This window comes from Furipterus horrens, unplaced genomic scaffold (assembly GCF_987537825.1).
Source record: "Furipterus horrens unplaced genomic scaffold, mFurHor1.1.pri manual_scaffold_7, whole genome shotgun sequence".
Classification (NCBI taxonomy): Eukaryota; Metazoa; Chordata; class Mammalia; order Chiroptera; family Furipteridae; genus Furipterus; species Furipterus horrens.
Window position 1 is genome coordinate 71,259,930 of NW_028327177.1, and position 22,099 is coordinate 71,282,028.

General features: G+C 36.8%; 1 protein-coding gene across 1 annotated transcript in view; it reads left to right on the top strand.

Annotated features, from left to right (window-relative positions):
• CNBD1 (cyclic nucleotide binding domain containing 1) overlaps window positions 1-22,099 on the top strand; it is a 396,422-nt gene that overhangs the window by 244,838 nt on the left and 129,485 nt on the right.

Here is a 22,099-nt window from a genome sequence, read left to right on the forward strand (position 1 = left end):
CATTTAAAATCTAACTGGAATTTTGGAAAACATGTGTCTATTGAAAAGGTGATATATTTTGAGAGTCCCCCCAACCAATGGTTCTCTTTCATAATTAGTTTCATTTAATTTAACATCAAGCAGGGACAATTAAATCATGGGAATTTTGCAGAGGACAAATAGTCCTGAAAGGAAAGAACAAACATTCAACACTGCTATTAGTTTGAGCATAGTAATTAAAAATTTATTTGTTTTATCATAAATTTCTGAAATTATATTCATTATGGTAAAAAAGATGGAAACATCCTGAATGCCTTTTAATAAAAGGATGGACTGCACATGTGGTGATGCAGCTACTCTATGAAATTCTAGGCTGTGGTTGAAAAAAATAAAGTAGATCCATGTATATTGATGTGAAAGTATATTAAAGACTACAAAAAATTAGAACTGTAGAGTTAATAATATGATCACATGTATATTTTTATAACCCCCTGAAAATATATCTATATTAAAAATACATAGATGACAGTCCAAAAATATGTATTTTTAAAGTTGTTACATTTGTGAAAGAGAGGAATTGGGAACAATTAACTCTTTCTTCTACATACACTCATATTTGTATTGAATTTTACATAGTGAATGTATATCCATGTGTCAGTGCTTTTTTCACAAAGTTTTCAAAATTATAATTAGAAGCAAATATTCTGTTGGTATGTTAATAACCCAGGTGATTATTAAAATATAAACTTTCTTGACAATTCTCACCTTTACATGATCATTTATATTAAATAAGGCATTCTAACACACATTTCATACTTTCAAACATTGAAAAAATTAGGTCTCTGTGTTTACATCTGCCTTTGTCAAAATCCTTCTCTTGAGTGTGTAAGACATCTAGTTCTGAGAGCTCAGATCTGGTTCACTATCAAAACAGGAAACACTAAATATCTGACCTTTGTAAATATTTTTGTTCAGCCAACTTAAGAAATAAACCCACCCTCACATCTTTTGATCCTTTTTTTTTTTCTTCTTTTTTTTTTTAGGTTAGAATTAAATTAAATTATTTATTTAGTTAGTTAGTTAATTTATTGATGATGCTGGTTAATAAAATTATATAGGTTTTAGGTGTACAATTCTGTAACACATCATTTGTGTATTGCATTGTGTATTCACCACCCCAAGTAAGGTCTACTTCCATCCCCCTTTATTCTCCACTTCACCCTCTTCCTTCCTTCCTTCCTCCCTGGTAATCTCCATGTGGTTGTCATGTCAATGAGTTTTTTTTTTTCTTTTGCTTACTCCCTTCATCTTTTTCACCCAGTTCTGCAACCCACCTCCTTTCTGACAACTGTCAGCCTGCTCTCCATCTATGAGTCTGTTTCTATTTTGTTAGTTTATTTTTTTTTCATTACATTCTGCATATGGATGAAATCATATGGTACTTGTCTTTCCCCAACTGGCTTATTTCACTTAGAATAATGCTCTCCAGGTCCATCCATGCTGTAACAAAAGTAAGATATTTTTCTTTTTTTATTGCCCAGTAGTATTTTATTGTGTAAATGTACCACAATTTTCTATCCATTCATCTACTGATAGACCTTTGGGCTCCTTCCAAATCTTGGCTATTGTCAATAATACTGCTATGAACATAGAAGTACATATAGTCTTTTAAATAGGTGTTTTGGGATTGTTAGTATATATTCCCATAAGTGGAATTGCTGTTTTATAAGGCAGTTCCATTTTCAGTTTTTTTGAGAAAACTCCGTACTTTGCTCCACATCCTTGCCATTTGTTGACTTACCAATGGTAGCCATTCTGGCAGGTGTGAGGTGATATTTTATTATGGTTTTAATTTATATTTATTTGATGATTAGTGATGTGGAGCATTTTTTCATGTCTATTGACCATCTGTATATCCCCTTTGGAAAAATGTCTATTTAGGTCATCTGCCCATTTTTCAATTGGATTGTTTGGTTTTTAGTGTTGAGTTTTATAAGTTCTGCATAAATTTTAGATACTAACCCCTTATCAGATATATCATTGGCAAAAATGTTCTCTCATTCAGTGGGTTTCCTTTTCATTTTAGTGATGGTTTCCTATGCTGTGCAAAACTTTTAAATTTGATGCAGTCCCATTTGTTTGTTTTGTCTTGTATTCCCTTTACCCGAGAAGATAAATCAAAAAAATATAGCTAAGAGAAATGTCCAGGATTTTACTGCCCATGCCTTCTTCTAGGATTTTTATGGTTTCAAGTCTTATAGGTATGTATTTTATTAATTTTGAGTTTATTCTTGAGTCTTTATTTATATATGCATTTCCTTCCTCTGCTGTTGAAAGTATTCCCGCTAGCTCCTCATCACCTGGCTGCTGACTTTCATATTGCCTCGGAGGCTTTGGTTTCTCACTTGCAATACCAACAACTGTTGGCAACTTCTGTCTTTTCTGGCTACAGATTCTTTGGAATTTTTTTAACTTAAGGCAGCTTCCTAAACTTACCAGTACTCACTCAGCCTCTCATTCAGTTTTCTTAAACAATAAGATATTAACAGTGATAACAATATTGTGATTTGAAGTACTAAAAAACATACATATCTCTAGTTTAAATGAAAATGATACTAAAACATTATTACTTTATTACTATAATAAAAATAGTATATATTTACACAATGGAATACTATGTAGCAGAAAGAAAGAAGGAACTCCTGCCATTTGCAACAACATGGATGGAACTAGAGGTAATTATGCTTAGTGAAATAAGCCAGGCGATGAAAGAAAAATACCATATGATATCACCTAATACAGGAAACTAAAGAACACAAACAAAAGAAAATAGAACAAAGAGCAGAATAGCAGTGAATATGGGGGAGGGGGGAGAAAGAGAAGGGGGATAAGTAAGGGAAGGGTTTAGTCAAAGAACGTGTATAAGTGACTCATGGACACGGACAACGGGGAGGGATATGATTACGGGAGAAGGGGTGGGGGAGAGAAATGGGGGAGAATGGGACAACCGTAATTGAAAAACCAAAAATAAAAAATTTAAAAAAATAGTATATAGAATATATATTCCATATAGTAATCTGTTTTTGTATGCTCATAGGTGTATAGTTTATTTAATTAAAGTGATCTCAAGAGTTTTATGCCCTGTGCAGGAGACATTTTTATGATTGGAAACCTAAAGTTCATGGAAGCTAAAATAACTAACTTGCTTGAGAATACAGTTTAGTGGCTAACCTGGAATCTGGAGTCTCTATCAAAATTTTATTAGTACCTAGCTTTATATTAATGTTTAAATATTCACATGAAATAATTAAAGTGTTTTTTCTTCTGTTACTTATATCATCTTCATTCTGTTTTCTTTAAGTCCATTAAGTTTCACAGTGTTATTTCTCTTCTATTTGTTCATTTTATTTCATTTTATTTCCTACTTTTGAGGTTGTATTTCAAAAACACCAAAGCTCCTCATTGTGATATGATTTTATATTTATTATTAATGCTCAATTTTTTTATATTATTAAATTTTTAACACTTTCTTAACCTGAACAAACTTTATTTTCTGTTATGGTTTAAATTTTATTTAATGTATTGTACAAACACACAGGTAAATCTCATGAAAAAAATGTAGTGAGCATCTCTTCCATATACGTTAACCATAACTCAAATAATATGCTCTTACAAGGGAAGTAATCAAATATTTACTCCTATCATAAAGGCCCTGGCTCCCAGGTTTTGTTCTTTTTATCTTCTCATATAGAAATGATTTTTAAGTTCTTAGAAATAGTCTGTTATAGCTTGTATTTTAATTAATGTGCTTTGTAAAAGTTTAGTTGTGTTTACACTACATTTTCTTTTTTGAGAATGTCTGGGAGAAATATATTCAGTGATTTTGAGACTTCTAGGCAAGTCACTTAAAAAATTCTCTTATACTTGATAAGTCAGATAACTGATCATATTTTTCAGTTTGTACTGCATGTGAAATAGCTTAGGACATTTTATAAGCCCGTAAAAACTATTTGACTTACAATATATGTGGTATTATTTTAATAGAAAGTTTAAACATTAAATTTCTTTAAAGTAAAGCAATTGGAGCAATAATTGTCTGCTTACACAATACTATCTTCTGGCAACTATATAGGATTTCACACAATTTGCTTTTTAATTTATTCTTGCCTTTATCTTTTTTCTTGCCCAATTTTCTTTATTTCATCACTAAATTTTAAAGCAATAATGTATGTATATTTGTAAGCTCATTTACTATAACTCCTTTCAGATAACAATAGTCTAAATGAATGAATGATATCTTCTACTGAAAAGATCAAAGGCCTTGACCTGAATATGCATGGTATAAATGTGAAAAATTTTGAAATAAATTGTTTTAGTGATTTTTCTTAGAAAGACTACATTAAAAAATTATGAAGTAACAGGTTTTAAGGTTATTAAAAACAATCACCAAAAATTTGTAAAATTATAATTTCTACCTTTATGAAACCTCTAGAAATATTTCACAGAAAGTATCAATATTGAGAGGCTATGCCAATGGAAGGTCTGAGCCCAAAATAAGGTGAAATGAATTTCTTCTCATCCCGCTCAGTTAGCTCTGTGATAAGATTTCTTAAAAATCTTAAAATTAATACCCAGTTTTACTTGTATCTTATCTTCCACACATTGTAGAAATATTCTAAATAAGGTCATTAGACTTGTGCCTTAAAATAATTAGTCCTAGTGCCTCAATAGAGGAAAAATTGTCTCCAAGACAATACTCCATCTTTGATTATGTCTTAATATCAGAAAAACTGAAAAGGCCACTCAATGTTGTTGGTATGTTATTTCTGGGACCATTAAGACATTACAATGGGGACTCCATTAATTAAAACATCTGGCTCAAAATACATATAACTTTCTGGTATTTTCCTAAGCTTCCAGTTGAGTAGAAAACAGGCCATCAAGGAGTTTTATCTCATTTCTCAGAGGACAGAATTTTTAGAGAAAAAAATAGTTTTTACCCAAATGTTTTATGAGATTTTTTGGATAGAAATACAATAGAGGGACATTAATTAAGCTATTTTTATTTATTTTTTCTTTTTGGTTTTTCATTTACAGTTGTCTCCTTTTCCCCCAATTTCTCTCCCCCACCCAACACACCCCCTCTCCCGCAATCATATCCCTCCCCGTTGTCCATGTCCATGAGTCATTTATACGGGTTCTTTGACTAAAGCCTTCCCTTACTTATCCCCCTTCTCTCCCTCTCCCCTCCTCCCTATTGACTGCAATTCTGCTCTTTGTTCTATTTAGTTCCTTTCTTTGTGTTCTTCTTTAGTTTCCTGTATTAGGTAATACCATATGGTATTTTTCTTTCTTTGCCTGGCTAATTTAACTAAGCATAATTCTCTCTAGTTCCATCCATGTTGTTGTAAATGGCAGGAGTTCCTTCTTTCTTTCTGCTACATAGTATTCCACTGTGTAAATGTACTACTGTATTTTGATCCACTAATCTACAGATGGGCACTTAGGTTGTTTCCAGCACTTAGCTATTGTAAACAGTGCTGCTATGAACATAGGAGTGCATAAGTTCTTTTGAATTGGTGTTTCAAGATTCTTCGGGTATAATCCTAGTAGTGGAGTCGCTGGTTCAAAAGGCAGTTCCATTTTTAATCTTTTGAGGTAATTCCATACTGTTCTCCATAGTGGCTGCACCAGTCTGCATTCCCACCAACAGTGCAGTAGGGTTCCCGTTTCTGCACATCCTGGTCAGCACTTCTTGTTTGTTGATTTGTTGATGATGGCCATTCTGACTGGTGTAAAATGATATCTCATTGTGGTTTTTATTTGCATCTCCCTGATGGCTAATGATGTTGAGCATTTTTTCATGTGTCTATGGACCTTCTGTATGTCCTCCTTGGAGAAGTGTTTGTTCAGGTCCTTTGCCCATTTTTTAATTGGGCTGTTTGTTTTCTTGATGTTGAGTCATATAAGCTCTTTATATATTTTGGAAATCAGTCCCCTGTCTGTGATGTCATTGGCAAATATGTTTTCCCATATGGTTGGTTTCCTTTTCATCTTGCTCATGTTTTCTTTTGCTGAACAGAAACTCTTCAGTTTGATGTAATCCCATTTATTTATTTTTTCCTTTATTTCTCTTGCTTTAGGAGATGTATCTGTGAAGAAATTGTTACGTGAGATATCTGGTATTTTCCTGCCTATGTTTTCCTCTAGGACTTTTATGGTGTCACGGCTTACATTTAAGACTTTGATCCATCTTGAGTTTATTCTCGTGTGTGGTGTAAGTTGGTGGTCTAGTTTCATTTTTTTGCAGGTCCCTATCCAGTTCTCCCAGCACCATTTGTTAAATAGGCTCTTCTCACTCCATTTTATGTTCCTTCCTCCTTTATCAAATATTAGTTGACCATAGAGGCCTGGGTTTATTTCTGAACACTCTATTCTGTTCCACTGATCTATATGTCTGTTCTTATGCCAGTACCAGACTGTTTTGATCACAGTGGCTTTGTGGTAGTGTTTGATATCTGGTGTTGTGATTCCTCCTGCTGTGTTCTTCTGTCTCAAGATTGCTTTTGCTATTCGGGGTCTTTTTTGGTTTCATATGAATTTTTGGAGTATTTGTTCTAGGTCTGTGAAATATGTCATTGGTATTTTAATAGGGATTGCTTTGAATCTGTAAATTGCTTTGGGTAGTATGGCCATTTTGATGATGTTGATTCTTCCCATCCAAGAATATGATATTTGCTTCCATTTAGTTGTATCTTCCTTAATTTCTTTCTTCAATGTTATCTAATTTTCAGAGTACAGGTCTTTTATCTCTTTGGTTAAGTTTACTCCTAGGTACTTTATTTTTCTTGTTGCCATAGTAAATGGTATTTTCTTTTTTGCTTCCGTCTCTGATATTTTATTGTTGGTGTACAGAAATGCCTTAGATTTCTGTATATTTATTTTGTACCCTGCTATTTTTCCAAATTCACTTATTATATCAAGTAGTCTTTTAGTGGAGTTTATAGGATTTTCTAGGTATACTATCATGTCATCTGCATATAATGATAGTTTTACTTCCTCTTTCCCAATTTGGATGCCTTTTATTTCTTTTTCTTGTCTGATTGCTGTGGCTAGGACTTCCAACACTATGTTGAATAGGAGTGGAGAGAGTGGACAACCTTGTCTAGTTCCTGAATTCAGGGGGAATGCTTTTAGTTTTTGTCCATTGAGTATGATGTTGGCCTCAGGCTTCTCATATATAGCCTTAATTATGTTAAGGTATGCTCCCTCTATTCCCATTTAGCTGAGTGTTTTCATCATAAATGGGTGTTGTACTTTATCAAATGCTTTTTCTGTATCTATTGATATGATCATGTGATTTTTGTCTTTCATTTTGTTTAGGTGATGTATTATACTTATTGATTTGCGAATATTAAACCATCCTTGCATCCCTGGAATGAAGCCCACTTGATCATGATGTATGATATTCTTGATGTATTGCTGGATCCTGTTTGCCAAAATTTTATTGAGGATTTTAGAATCTATGTTCATCAGTGATATTGGCCTGTAGTTTTCTTTCTCTGTTGTGTCTTGACCTGGTTTTGGGATTAGGATAATACTGGCTTCATAGAAAGAATTTGGGATTTTCCCCTCTTCTTGGATTTTTCGGAACAGTTTGAGGAGGATCGGAGTTAGTTCTTCCCTGAATGTTTTGTAGAATTCACCTGTGAAGCCATCTGGTCCAGGGCTTTTGTGTGCAGGGAGATTTGGGGTTACTGTTTCAATTTCCTTCTTTGTTATTGGTCTGTTGAGACTTTCCTCTTCTTCTTGATTCAGTTTTAGAAGGTTGTATGTTTCTAGAAATTTGTCCATTTGTTCTAGATTGTCAAATTTCTTGCCATACAGTTGTCTGCAGTAATTTCTAACTATCATTTGTATTTCTGTGGTATCAGTCGTGATTTCTCCTCTTTCGTTTCAGATTTTGTTTATTTGGGTCTTCTCTCTTTTTTTCTTGATTAGACTGGCTAGAGGCTTGTCGATTTTGCTTATTTTTTTGAAGAGCTAGCTCCTAGTTTTGTTGAAATTTTGGATTGTTTGTTTAGTCTCTATGTCATTTAGTTCTGCTATGATCTTGATGATTTCATTCCTTCTTCTTGCCCTAGGCTTTGTTTGTTGTTGTTGTTCTAGTTCTTGTAGCTTTATGGTTAGGTTTTTTATTTGAGATTCTTCTATCCTTTTCAGATATGCCTGTATTGCTATGAACTTCCCTCTCAGGACTGCTTTTGCTGTGTCCCACAGGTTTTGGGCTGTTGTGTGCTCATTATCATTAGTTTCTAGACATTTCTTGATTTCTTTTATGATGTTATTGTTAATCCATTCATTATTTAATAACATGTTATTCAATCTCCATGAGTTTGGGTGTCTTTGATTTTTTTCTCTGAGATTGATTTCTAGTTTCAAGGCATTGTGATCTGAAAAGATGCTTGATATAATTTTAATTTTCTTTAATTTGTTGAGGCTTGTTTTGTGTCCTATCATGTGGTCTATCTTTGAAAATGTCCCATGTGCATTTGAAAAGAATGTATATTTTGCTTCTTTGGGGTGGAAAGTTCTATATATATCACTTAGGCCCATGTGGTTTAGTGTGTTGTTCAATGCCTGTATATCCTTGGTGTTTCTTTGCTTTGATGATCTGTCTATTGTTGATAATGGAGTGTTGAAGTCCCCTACTATGAGTGTGTTGTTGTTAATATCCTTCTTGTGGTCTTCTAGTGTTTGCTTTATGTATTTGGGTGCTCCTATGTTGGGTGCATATATGTTTATCAATGTCATAACTTCTTGATGGATTCTTCCTTTAAGTATTATGAAATGTCCTTCTTTGTCTCTTTTAATTGCCCTTGCTTTGAAATCCATTTTTTCTGATATGAGGACTGCTAGCCCAGCTTTTTTTCTGGTCCGTTTGCTTGGAAGATTTTTTTATATACCTTTACTTTCAGTCTGTGTAAATCTTCTGTTTTCAGGTGTGTCTTGTAGACAGCAAATATGTGGGTCCTGTTTTCTTATCCATTCTGTTACCCTATGTCTTTTAATTGGAGCATTTAATCCATTTACATTTAAGGTTATTATTGACGTGTATTTATTCATTTCCCTTTGTACCTCTGTTCCTCTCCTCTCTTTTTATTTTTTTCTTCTTTTTTCTTAGAACACTCCCTTTAGCATCTCTTGAAATGCTGGTTTGGTGGAGATGTATTCTTTTAGTCTTCCTTTGTCTGAGAAATTCCTTATTTCACCTTCTATTTTGAATGAGAGCCTTGCTAGGTAGAGTATTCTTGGTTGTAGGCCTTTGTTTTTCATTGCTTGAAATATTTTTGACCATTCCCTTCTGGCTTGTAATGTTTCTGTTGAGAAATCAGTTGATAGCCTTATCGGAGCTCCCTTGTATGTTATTTGCTGTTTTTCTCTTGCTGCTTTTAGGATTCTCTCTTTGCCTTTGAATGTTGCCATTTTAATTATGATGTGCCTAGAAGTGGATTTTTTGGGTTCCTCTTCATGGGAACTCTCTGTGCTTCCTGGACTTGCATAACTTTTTCTCTCATCAGGTTGGGAAAATTTTCTGTCACTATTTCTCCTATCAGTTTCTCTATTCCTTGTTCCTCTTCTCCCTCTTTAAATCCAAAGACTCTGATGTTGATTTTCTTATGCTATCCTGTAATTTCCTTACTTCTTCATACTTTTTCAATCTTTTTTCATTTTGTTGTATTGTATGGGAATTTTTTTCCACATTATATTCTAGCTCACTAATCCAATCCTCTGCCTCATTTAGTCTTCTTTTGATTGATTCTACTGTGTTTTTCTGTTCAGAGATTGTATTCTTCATTTCTTCCTGGTTCTTGTTAATAGTTTCTATGTCTTTTTTTATACTGGTGTAGTTCTCTGCAAGTTCCCTGTAATTTTCTTGGAGCTGCTGGTAACTTCCTTGGAGTTTGTCATAGTTGTTTTGAAGGATGTCAAGTATATTGAGCTTCTTTACCACCATTGTTTCTAATTCCATGTCTGACATTTGGGCTATGTCTATTTCATCTATCTCTCTTTCTGAGGATTCCTCTTTTCTCTTCATTGAGGGGTTACTTTTGCATCTTACCATGTTGGATTCTTCTTGTTTTTATTTATTTATTTATTTGTTTGTTTTTTGGGGGGTATGGTCTGCTTTGACTTCCCTCCTTTGTGGTGTGAGATTCTTTATGGGAGATCTGGGGGTTTCAGTGGTGCAGTCTCTTTGATATCCTGAGCCTGATGTTCTTGAGTTAACCTTTATGTCATTTATTTAAACTGTCTGGTTATATTTCAGATGTTCTTTGGTAGGATCTTCCTTCTGGCTAGTTGATTGAGAGTCACGCTGTCCACTTGGTCTTGAGTTCTTTTGTGGAGATGCTGTTAAAAACATAAACACACAGCCCAGTCAGGAGACCCACACCCTCAAAAAATATCCCCCACCCTCTATCCTGCTATCATCAGCCAACGAGCCCTTATTAATATAAATGTAAAGAGATTAGAGCTTTTATACTATAAGAAAGATAGATGAGTTGTTTTTAGGGAGCAAAAATATAATTTTTGATAGAGGGGGTGATAGATTAATGATAGTTGAGACTATGCAAGCCAGTAGGTAATATTTACATTGTATGTTAATAAAAATAGAAGAAAAGGATGGAAAAATGCATAATATGATAAGAAAGTGGGATTGTATTGTATTGGGTTTATGTAGTAATTATATTCTATTATTTAGAGTGATAGGGGGACTAAACTAGACACACAAACAAATAAACAATGATTAAAGAGAAAGGATGAGAAGGAGAGGTTATATTCAACACGTTAGAGATATAGTTTGTTTTTCTTTTTGGAAGGGAAAAAGAACAAGAAAAAAGAAGAAAGAAAAGAAGAAGGAAAGAAAGAGAGAAAAGAAAGAAGAAAGAAAGAAAAAAGAAAAAAACCCCCCAAAAAAACCCCGAAAAGAAACCAGCAAAAGGAAGAAAGAAAGAAAGAAAAGAAAGAATAAAGAAGAAAGAAAGAAAGAAGAAAGAGAGTGAAAAAAAAAGAAAATAAAAAGGATGTTTTTACTCAATTCTGCCTTGGTGTGTAGTCTTCTTTTTCTGTGGCCGCAGCTGGTCTAGTATGGCGGTTCATAGGTTCTTGTTTCTTGCAGCAATGGTGTGCGCCCATGGTTGCCGGCATGGCTCGCTCCCTTGCTGCCCGCTGGAGCCAGCTGAGGTGTCCTTGCATGCACGTCCCTGCATAATCGGGCAGCCCGAGAGCTTGCCCCACGATTGGCGCCTATTGTTGCTGGGCTGAGGTGTTTTCGCGCTCCCATGCCCGCGCCCCTAGTCCTGCTGAGCCGAGCTCACAGAGCCTGTCTCCTGTCTCCTAGGGAGGGGCCCCGGACACTTGCGCACAGTGGAAGTGAGCGTCTGTGAGTCGCTGCCACACGGTGTTCCTGTGCCGCAGCCACCAGCCTTCCCTCACCCGTCTGGGCGGACACGATCAGAGCCTGAGCCAGTGGTCTGCTTTCCTGCCTGGGACCCGGCACCCACGGGAGCTGTCCAGGGGTGTCTGCGCACGGTCCTCTGTGTGTTCAGTGGGCCCTCCCTGTGCCCATTGGGGCACTGATCTTATGTCCGTTGGGGAGTGACCGAGGGACTCCTGGACTCCCTGCCCCACGCACCTGGGCCAGTGAATGAGGGCACTTCCTTATGCGCGCCCCCGGGACCCAAGGGTAGGTTTGGGGAGTGGATGAGTGCCCCTCTGCGCCTGCACTCCTCAAGAATGGCCTACCACCCCCAAACTTTCCTCCCCTCTCCACCGTCCACTAGAGAAAAATATAGAGGAGAATTATGTTCTCACTTGCCCGGCAGCACGCTGTCTTCTCCTGTACTTCAGCGCCAATGCCACCTGGTAGAGTCCCATCTCTGCCAGCGGGCAGAGATCCGCTCTCCTCCCGACTCCTCTCCTGGGCAGCCTGTGGTCGCCAAAAAGCTTTTGTGTACTTCCAGCCACAGCTTGGGCAGCTGCCCCAGTCAGGAATCCCGTTTCGTCTCCTTTTCCTCCGCTATCCTCACTAAACTGGCCATTCCCAGATGGATTTTCTCTAATTCAGCAGTGCCATGGCTTGACTCCTGCCAGTGTCCAGCTGCTCACTGAGATGTTCTGTCTGCAACCATCCCAAACTGCAGCCGGGTCTTGGGAGCCTGAAAGCGCAGCCTCCCCTCACTCCTCTGCCATCTTCCCCTCTAATTAAGCTTTCATTTAATCAACTATTTGCTAAATGCCTAAAAGATTTCAAGTGACATGTGCTGTGCTGGAGATAGGAGGGCAAAATCAGAGGTCTGTCCCCAACAAGGTCATGATTGCTAGGTAGAGACTGAAAATGCAGAATGCATGACAGACTCTGAGGACAGAGTCCTGAGGAGGGCTGTATTTAGGATGCACAGTATGAGGGCAGAGGGCAGAGAGCAGGAGAGGCTCACTGGTAGACAGAGAACACTGACACTCAATTTATAGGCTGTGTAAGAACAAACCAGGTGACAATATGACCTTACACATCCAACTATAGCTCCTGGAAACATTGAAATCATTTAGAATGGTTGATTTCAGCTGAAGGTCCTGTGTCTTATCATCCACAGGGAAGTCACAAACATGTTTGCTTTAATCAAATTTTATGCTTGACCTTTAACCTTTTGAAAAGTCACTACCAACGTGATTAATTAAACTTTCAATTGTCAGTATTCTAAATTCCTTTTTTTAAATTTAATTTTATTGTGTTTCTATTACAGTTGTCCCATTTTCCCCCCATTTCTCCCCCTCTACTCTTCTACTTTCTCACTTCATTCTGCATTCTTCCCTTCATTTTTTAACATACAGTGTAAATACTACTTACTGTCTCAGGAAGTTCCACCAAAGAGTAACTGAAATAGAACCAGACAGCTTAAACAAATGTACACATCTAAATTCCTTTTGAACAAGTTTGTTCACCTGATACAATGATGATTAAGAGATATTTTAAAACATGAGGTCCTTCACTAGAAAAATTTCTTCAAGTCCTATCAAAATATTTCTTTTCCTTTTCATGTCATAGAGGTTGGCTAGATTAATAGTTTAAAGAAACGTACTGGTAACCAACTTGATTTTATTGAATTTCTTTACTTTTACAAAGTCTATGGATAAAGATTTAATGCTATTTTGATCTCTACTGTTTTACTCTTGCAATCAAATTTTTCGTAGATGCTTTGAGCATACCTTTTCCCCTCAAAGTTACATGAAGTAATTTTATGTGTATTTTGAAAATTTGACTGAGTCTATACCATATGTTTATTCCCATTGTTTAGATTTCAAAGCTTATTTTTTAAATTGTTGTTCCGTTACAGTGGTTTTAGTTTTTCCCCTTTGATCTTCCCTGCCCTGCCCCATACCCTACTCCCAGTCATTCTCCACCCTGTTGTCCATATCCATGGGTCATTTACACATGGTCCTTGACTAGACCCTTCCCCTTCTTTTCCCACATCACCTTATGGCCCCTCCCCTCTGATCATTGTTAGTCTTCCTTGTTTCCATGCCACTGGTTCTATTTTGTTCCTTTGTTTTGTTCATTAGGTTCCTCTTTAGGTGAGATCATATGGTATTTGTTTTTCACCTCCTGGCTTATTCACTTAGCATAATATTCTCCAGTTCCATCTATGCTGCCATAAAAGATAGGAGTGCCTCCTTTCTTTCTGCTGCATAGTATTCAATTGTGTAAATGTACCACAGTTTTTAAATTCACTCATTTACAGTTGGACACTTAAGCTGTTTCCAGCACTTGGCTATTGTAAACAGTGCTGCTATGAACATAGGGGTGCATAGGTTCTTTTGAATTGGTGTTTCAGGATTCTTTGGGTATAATTCCAGCAGCAGAATCACTGGATCAAAAGGCAGTTCCATTTTTAGTTTTTTGAGGAAATTCTATATTGTTATCCACAATGGCTGCACCAGTATGATTCCCACAAGCAGTATACTAGGGTTCCCTTTTCTCCACATCCTCACCAGCACACTGGCCATTCTGATCAATGTGAGGTAGTATCTCATTGTGGTTTTAATTTGCACCTTTCTGATGGCTAGTGATGTTGAACATCCTTTCATATGTCTATGGGACTTCTGTATGTCCTTCTTGGTGAAGTGTCTGTTCAGGTCCTTTGCCCACTTCTTAATTGGATTGTTTGTCTTCCTGGTGTTGAATCATACGTTTTTTAAAATATATTTTGGAGATCAAACTCTTGTCCGAGGTATCATTGTCAAATGTTTTCCCTTATGGTTGGTCCCCTTTTCATTTTGCTGATGTTTTCTTTAGCTGAGCAGAAACTTTTTAGTTTGATGTAGTTCCATTCACATATTCTTCCCTTTATTTCCCTTGCCATAGAGGATATATTAGCAAAAACATTGCTGCATGGGTGTGGGGGACTGCTCCTTGTGGTTTTTGGGAAACGTAGCCTGAGTTGTAAATCAGGCCCCCTCAGGAAGACCTTTAAGTCTTAATGGAAAACCAGAAGGCTATGAGGCAGGCATGACTGAAGGTCACTCAGAGGGTTCCCATGGGAACTGGATTTAAAGAACGCATATTATGTTTTAGAGCTTTCTCTGCTTTTCTTATCTCTTAGTTAACTATATACAATCTGTAGCTAAGAATGTATGAAACCTTGCACTTGGTGTCAGCATGATATCAGGATGTTTAGCAGACCCTGATACAGACTTGTCACTGAGTATTCTATATTAATATCTGTAATCAGTAACTGTCAATTGTAACCCAGTATCTGCAAAGCTTACTAATGATTCATAAGTCTTGACCTTGTGTCTCCTGAATTCCCTCCTCAACAAAAGGCACAGGAAATGGAAGTTCTGTGCTCTTCTCCTCTAGAGAGACTAGCCACCACCCATCCCTCCAGACAAAATACAGTGTCCGGGATAAATTTGTTTTCCCACCATGGTCATGAAACTTCTGCTGGACAAGGAATTTCTGACTGAGCCGGGGCATTGGAGGCAGGACAGCCTCACCTGGGATATCTGAAATTTTTCTGCCTAAGTTTTCTCCTTACACTTTTATGGTGCTATGGCTTAGGTTTAAGTCTATTATACATTTTGAATTTATTCTGGTGTATGGTGTAAGTTGATACTCTACTATATATATATATATATATATGTATATATATATATATATATTTTTTTTTGCATTCACTGTTCCAGTTCTCCCAACACCATTTAGTTGAACATGCTATATTTACTCCATTTTATGCTCCACTCCCCCTTTCTCAAGTAGTAATTGATCACAGAGACCTGTTTTTTTTCTGGGCTCTCCATTCTGTTCCATTGTTCTATGTGTGTGTTCTTATACCAATATCAGACGTTTTGATTAAAATGACCTTGTAATATAGTTTGATAACAGGTATTGTGATTCCCCCTACTTTGTTCTTGTTAAGATTGCTGAGGCTCTTTAAGGTCATTTTTTGTTCTATATAAATTTTTGAAATTTTTTATAGGTCTGTGAAATATGTCATTGGTATTTTAATAAGAATTGCATTGAATCAAATAGGTTGTTTTGGGAAGTATGGAAATTTTAATGATAATTCTTCCAATCCAAGAGCATGCTATATGCTTCCATTTATTTGTATTTTCTTTTATATCTTTAGTATTCCATAGTTTTCTGAGTACCAGTCTTTTACCTCCTTCCTTGAGTTTATTCTTAAGTACTTTATTTCTCTAGTTGCTATAGTAAAAGGAATTTTTTCCTAGTTTTTGTTCCTGATATTTTATCATTGATGTATAAAAATGCATTTTATTTCTGGATATTGATTTTGTATCCTGATGTTTTTTCAAATTCCCTTATTAGGTGGAGCCTATAGGGTTTTCTAATGTACACTCTCATGCCATCTGCAAACAATGACAGTTTTACTTCCTCTCTACCAATTTCGTTGCCTATTATTTCTTTTTTGTGTGTGTGAGCACTGTGGCTAGAACTTACTGTACTGCGTTGAATAAGAGTGATGAAAGTGGACACCCTTGGATTGTTCTTGATCTTAGGGGGAAAGCTTTTAGTTTTTGCCCATTAAGTATGATGTTGGCAGCATCTTTCTCACTTGTGGACTTTTTTATATTCAGGTAGCACTCACCACTTTTTCAGGCACTTCTCCCACTTCCGTATAGGACTGGCACCTCTCTAGCTGTTGCCCTGGTCGTCGTTCCCAGAGTGGATGGGTCTGCAGATGTTCTAGGACCCTGGGGGCCCTTTAAACAAGTGGACTCTGCTGAGAGACCAGCAGTTTCTTCCTCTGTCCCAACCCCCACTGGTTTGTATAGTCAGAAGCAATGAGGTTTGATTTTACCTGGCGCTGGGACCATGAGCTGTGCGGTCTTGTCTGGAGCTGGGGATGCTCCGCAGGTGTCCCTCTTGACTTTTTAAAATAGATGACTGTACTTTCTGCCAGCCTGCCACTGCCACCGCTGCTGCCGCCACTGCACTGCATCCTCTCTGCCCAGGCTCCACCTCTCCTACCTGTCTGGATGACTATTTCTTCTTTATATTTTTGTTTGTTGGACTTCCATGCAGCTCAATTTTCTGGAACTTCTGGTTGTTTCTAGTTTTGAGGTAGTTGTATTCCTTCTTTTGTTGTGGAGGGGGACACAGCATGTCTGTCTACACCTCCATCTTGGCCGGAAGTCCCCTGGCTTTTTTAAAAATGTACATTTGCTTGGAAGAGTTTTCTTTTCATCCCTTCACTTTCAGTTTGTGTAGATATTTTGTTCTGAGGTGGGTCTCTTTTAGACAGCATATATGATGGTAATGTTTTCTTATCCATTCAGCTATTATATCTTTTGATTGGAACAATTATTCTAATTATATTTAAGGTTTTTATTGATAGGTACTTATTCATTGCCATCTTTCCCCTTGTAACTGTGTTCCTCTCTCTCTCTGTATCTCTCTGCATCTTCTAAAACAGTTCCTTTATCATCTCTTGCAATGCTAATTTGGTGATGATGTATTCTTTAGCCTTTTTTTTTTTTAATCTGGGAAACTCCTTATTTTGCCTTTCATTTTGAATGAGAGTCTTCCTGGATAGAGAGGTCTTGGTTGCAGACTTTTGCTTTTCATTACTTGAAATATTTCTTGCAATTTTCTTCTGGCTTCTAGTGTTTCTGTGCTAAAATCTGCTGATAGCCCTAAGGAAGATTTCTTGTATTTTACTAGCTGTTTCTCTCTTGCTGCCTTTAAGATTCTTTCTTTGTGTTTGAATTTTGCTATTTCATTATGTTGTGTCTTGGAGTGGGCCTCTTTGGGTTCATCTTGATTGGGCCCTTATGTGCTTCTTAGACTTCTGTGACTTTTTCTCTCACCATGTTAGGGAAGTTTTCCATCATTAGTTTTTCAAAGAGGTTTTCTATCTCTTGCTCCTCTTCTTTGCTTTCTGGTAGCCCTATAATTCATATATTATTACATTTCAGGTTGTACTGCAGCTCCCTTAAACACTCTTCATTTTTTCTCAGTCTTTTTTCATTTGTTATGCTGTGTGGTAGTTTTTTTCTCCCTTGTCTTCCAGCTTGCTGATTTGATCTTCTGCTTCATCTAGCCTGCTTTTAATTTCCTCTATTATGTTCTTTATTTCAGATATTGTAGTCTTCATTTTCTCCTGGCTCTTATTTATAGATATTGTGTTCTTTTTCATGATGATTTAGTCAGTAAGTTCATTGTAGCTGCCCTGGAGTTATTTGTAGTTCTCACTGAGCTAATTGAGCATTCGTATAATAATTATTTAAAACTCAGTGTTTGATATTGTGCTTGTTCTTATTTCATTTAGCACTCTTTATGGGGATTCCTCCTTTCCTTTCCCTTGTGGGTTATTTCTTTGTCGCCCTATATAAGTTGACTGTTCTTGTTTGTTTCTGCTTCTTAGATTGATCTGCTTTTATCCTCTGTCTTCATGGTGTGACTCTCTCTGGTGGGAGACCTGTGGGATCTAGTGGTATGATCTCCTTGAGCTATTGAACTTGATGTTCTTGGGATGCCATTTATGTCATTGATGTGGGTCTATGGTTGTAATTGGGTTTCATTCTTGTCAGGTTTTTCTTTGGTATGTTCTTCCCTTTAGCCAGGTGACTGAGAGTAACTCCATACAGCATGTTTTGTATGCTGTTGTACAGGTGTTGCCAGAACAAAACCAAACAGCCCAAGAAAGAAACCCACACCCACAAAAATAACCTGCACTCACAATCACACCATCAACAGCAAATGAACGAGTATTAAATAAGGTGTGAAGAGATTAAGACTATTATAAGAAAGGAAAAATTAATATGAGATGACTGGTAAATAATTTTAAGAGGTTAGAGGAAGAGCAATAATATATATTTTTTTTACCATTCCCCTCTCTTACACCCTTTTGCCTTTCTCTTGCCCTTTCTTTTGTTTTTTATTTTCAATTTGAATTATTACTTGTCTAAGCCTGGTTTTCATTCTCACTCAGTATTCCTTCTCCCTCTATCATCTCAAAATCACTTCCCTTTCCTCTAGACACATCTTAAGCTTTTCCTTCTTTCTTTTTTTCCTCTCATTCCCATCCCACCTATATTAATCTTTGCTCATTGATTGTCAATAGTGCTGTTGTGGGTCTTTTTCTCCAATTAAATTTCTATTTGTGGGGTTCTCTTCTTTTTTATTGTTAACTTTCACTATACATATTGAAAAAAAGAAAGGGAAGGAGGAAGGTAAAAGGGAGTAGAAGAGGGGAATGATAAAATTTGAGTATCCACAACCAACAATCAGAGATTGATAAAGATGGAGAGAGGATAAGGGTGTTTAAAGAATGAGAAAAAGAATGTGAAATGATTGCTGCCAATAAAAAATTGTTTTTGAGAGGCTAGGGAGGGTAGAAATTGTAAGGGTACAGAATGAAAACAAGTCATAACAAGAGAAATAGAATGCAAAATTAAAATAAGAAGAGAAGCCCTGGCTGCTGTGGCTCAGTGGATTAGCGTTGACCTGCGAGCCAAGTGTCCCTGGTTCAATTCCTAGTCAGGGCACATGACTAGGTCACACGTCAGGTCCCCAGTTGGGGGTGTGAGTGAGAGGCAACCACACAGTGATAAAAATAAATAAACAAAATAAAATAAGAAGAGAAAATAAGAAGGTAAAATGGGGTAAGGGAAGGGAGGAGCGAAATATGAGATTTAAAATAAACTATAACATAAAACCCAGTGACTTAATATTCACAACTTGAAGGACAATAAATTTTTAAAAGCTATGCAGGAGATAAAATAACACAAAATTTGAAGAAGACCTCAGTGAATTTCATCTCAGTAATATAGCATTTACCACTTTCTTCTCTTTCTGAATGCACCCCTGGTGCTGTCAGATGGTGTCCCAGTCTGGCCCTAGGAAGACTGTTGCAGACTACCAGGAACCTACAGTCTGTGGCTGTCTCCTTCAGTTGTTAATCTAATCAATCTGTAATCAGCATTCAGACTTAAGCGCCACAGCATGAGGCAGATTAATTTTCTTGTGTGCGGGGCTTAGCTTCTGCTCAGGCTGATGTCACTTGGAGGGAACTGCTCTGCCTAAGCCAGATGTCTCCTGCAGTATGGGAAGTGGCTCAGCATGGGGATCCTATCAGCTTTTCCCTCAGTTTTCTCCCCAAAGCCACTGTTCCCAAACTCTCCTCAAGCATCTCTAGTCCACTCTGTTCCTCCTTTTACAAATGAAATTTTATGCATTGGCCCTTTAAAAAGCTCTCTGTGACTCCAGCTTCCTCTTCCTGGCAGGTAGAAAACTACCACTTTTCACAGCTGTATGTTATCTGGGTTCCTTTCTGGCTCTGATTCTGTTGGCTGCTGAGTCCATCATGGGATTTAAACACCAAATTTCTCAGAAGAAACACCCCAGCCACTGAATTTCCATCTGGTACTTCAGCTGCTGCTTGTTAAATCCCATTCAGCAGTCTTGCATCTCCTCTGCATTCTTTACCAGTCAGGTTATGGAGAAGTGGTTTCTTCTGTCTCTCCATGGTTATAAGGCTTCTCTCTAGCTATTGTTCAGTTGGTTACTCCAGATTATTTCTCCACAATTTAGTTGTAATTTCAGATTGGTTTTAGGAAGAGGTTACTGTAGCTTCCATTTATTCCTCTGCCATCTTGGATTTCTCCTCAAAAGCTTATTTTATCTTGCATTATTGATATTTATGTTTTCTGTTACAATTAATAAATTGAACACCATTTCTTCATCTGTAAGTAACATTTCAGTTGGCATTTGAGAGCTTAACTCTACTGTACTTTTTTTCTCTTAACATTTTTTTATGAGCTTTATATAATTTGTCCATATGGTTTTGGGCTATTTTAAGATGTTACATGAATTCTACCTGACAATCTTCTGCTAGTTGTTCTATTTCAGACTTTTCTCTTGACTTTTCTTTCTTTTATTTTTTAAATTTATTTTTAATTGTTTTTCTATTACACTTCTCCCACATTTTCCCCCATCGGCCCTCCCCACCCCACCCACCACTTGTCCCACAGTCAATCAACACCCCGTTGTCCATGTCCATGGGTCATTTATACTAGTTCCTTGACTAAATCTTTTCCCTTTTATTCCCCCTCTCCCTTGGTCACTGTAAGTCTGCTCCTTGCTTACATGACTCTGGTTCAATTTTGTTTGTTTGTTTGTGTTGTTCATTAGTTTCCTGTATTAGGTGATATCATATGGTAGAATATTTGTCTTTGGTTGCACGGCTTATTTCACTAAGCATAATTCTCTGTAGTTCCTTCCATGTTGTTGCAAATGATAGGTATTCTTTTTTCTCTCTTGTGCATAGTATTACATTCTGTAAATGAACCAAAGTTTTCTGATGTACTTATTTGTTGATGGGCACTTATGCTGTTTTCAGCACTTGGCTATTGTAAACAGTGCTGCTATGAACATAGGGATGCATAAATTCTTTTGAATTGGTGTTTCACTGTTGTTCAGGTTTAATGCCAACAATGGAATTGCTGGATCAAAAGGTGTTTCCATTTTTAGTTTTTTGAGGTAATTCCATACTGTTTTCCATAGTGACTGTACCAGTATTCATTCCCACCAACAGTGCACTAGGGTTCTGTTTTCTCCACATCCTCACCAGCACTTGTTTGTTGATTTGTTGATGATATCCATTCTGGCTGGTGTGAAGTGGTATCTCATTGTTGTTTTAATTTGCATCTCTCTGATGGCTAGTGATGTTGAATATTCTTTTACGTGCCTATGGAATCTCTTTATGTCCTTTTTGGAGAAGTGTTTGTTTAGGCCATTTGCCCATTTTTTAATTAGATTGTCTGTCTTCTAGCTATTGAGTCATATAAATTCTTTACATATTTTGGAGTTCAAACTCTTGTCCAATGTATCATTGGCAAATATGTTTTACCATATGGTAGGTTCCATTTTCATCTGGCTGCTGTTATCTTTTGCAGAGCAGAAACTCTTTAGTTTGATGTAGTCCTATTTGTGTATTCTTTCCTTTATTTCCCTTGCCTTAGGAGATATATCAGTGAGAATATGACTACGTGGGATATCTGAAATTTTCTTCCTATGTTTTCCTTTAGGACTTTTATGGTGTCATGGCTTACATTTAAGTCTTTGATCCACCTTCACTTTATTCTGGGTATGATGTAAGTTGGTGGCCAAGTTTAATTTTTTTGCATATCCCTGTCCATTTCTCCCAGCACCATTTGTTGAAGAGGTTATTTTTGCTCTTTTTATGTTTCTTTCCCCTGTGTCAAATATTAGTTGACCATATAGACCTGGACTCTCTATTCTGTGCCATTGATCTCTATGTCTGTTCTTATGCCAGTACCAAGCTGTTTTGATTACATTGACTTTGTAGTATAGTTTGATACCATGTATTATGATTCCTCCTACGGTGTTCTTCTTCCTCAAGATAGCTGTGGCTATTCAGGCTCTTTTTTTGGTTCCATATAAAATTTTGAAGTATTTGTTCTAGGTCTGTGAAATATGTCATTGGCATTTTAATAGGGTTTGTGTTGAATCTATAAATTGCTTTGGGTAGTATGGACAATTTAATGATGTTGAGTCTTCCTATCCATGAACATG